The sequence below is a fragment of the Amia ocellicauda genome, unplaced genomic scaffold (assembly GCF_036373705.1).
Source record: "Amia ocellicauda isolate fAmiCal2 unplaced genomic scaffold, fAmiCal2.hap1 HAP1_SCAFFOLD_84, whole genome shotgun sequence".
Lineage (NCBI taxonomy): Eukaryota > Metazoa > Chordata > Actinopteri > Amiiformes > Amiidae > Amia > Amia ocellicauda.
Window position 1 is genome coordinate 29,257 of NW_027103010.1, and position 851 is coordinate 30,107.

The 851-nt window shown below is 37.5% G+C and overlaps 1 non-coding gene across 1 annotated transcript; it reads right to left on the reverse strand.

The window, feature by feature from the left end:
- Nucleotides 1–270: 270 nt before the first annotated feature.
- Nucleotides 271–342, reverse strand: trnaw-cca (transfer RNA tryptophan (anticodon CCA)). The gene has a single exon. It is a non-coding gene; the product is annotated as a tRNA-Trp (tRNA).
- Between the last annotated feature and the right edge of the window lie 509 nt (nucleotides 343–851).

An 851-nucleotide genomic window follows, 5' to 3' on the forward strand; every position in this document is an offset into this window, starting at 1 on the left:
AGGGAGCTATACAGCAGGTGAATAAAACACGGATTGTGACAGTCGACTGTTAATAGCCTATAACAAGGCAGATTAAAATATAACAAACGATACGGATTCTTAAAATCAAATATAATTTCAACGTGCAGGAGACCAGACTGACTTTTATGCATCCCCTCGGGTGTAGATGCATGTTACTTAGACTAACAACGTTTGCATTCTAGGATATTAATAACACTCTCCAGAGCAGGAATTATTGAGTGATATTACAGGGAATGTAGAGTAAAAGACTGACCCCGACGTGATTTGAACACACAACCTTCTGATCTGGAGTCAGACGCGCTACCGTTGCGCCACGAGGTCCTTAAACTTCAGTTAACACAGGACGTCAAGGAAAAATATTGGGAACTATGGTGATGTTTTGCTAGTGACCATTAGGTTAATGAATGGGCAACTGAAGCATTGACGTGATGAAGAAGTTAAACAGAATGCTAAAGAGATAGTGACAGTGAGCATGACACAGAACACATGGCATGACGTGAATACCAAGTTAAACTTAAAGCAGAAATTACAGAAAGAAAGAAAACAAAGAAAACCGGACACTGCACATATGTTTGGTCTTTCCTATATCTTTAATATGATATCTCAGTAGTTTAAATTTGATACAGAAATTATTCTGGAATCCCATGAAATGGAAAATACAGTGAATATAAAACTATATTTGCTGTATTTATAACAAATATATTCCGCTTATACACTCACCTAAAGGATTATTAGGAACACCATACTAATACTGTGTTTTACCCCCTTTCGCCTTCAGAACTGCCTTAATTCTACGTGGCATTGATTCAACAAGGTGCTGAAAGCATTCT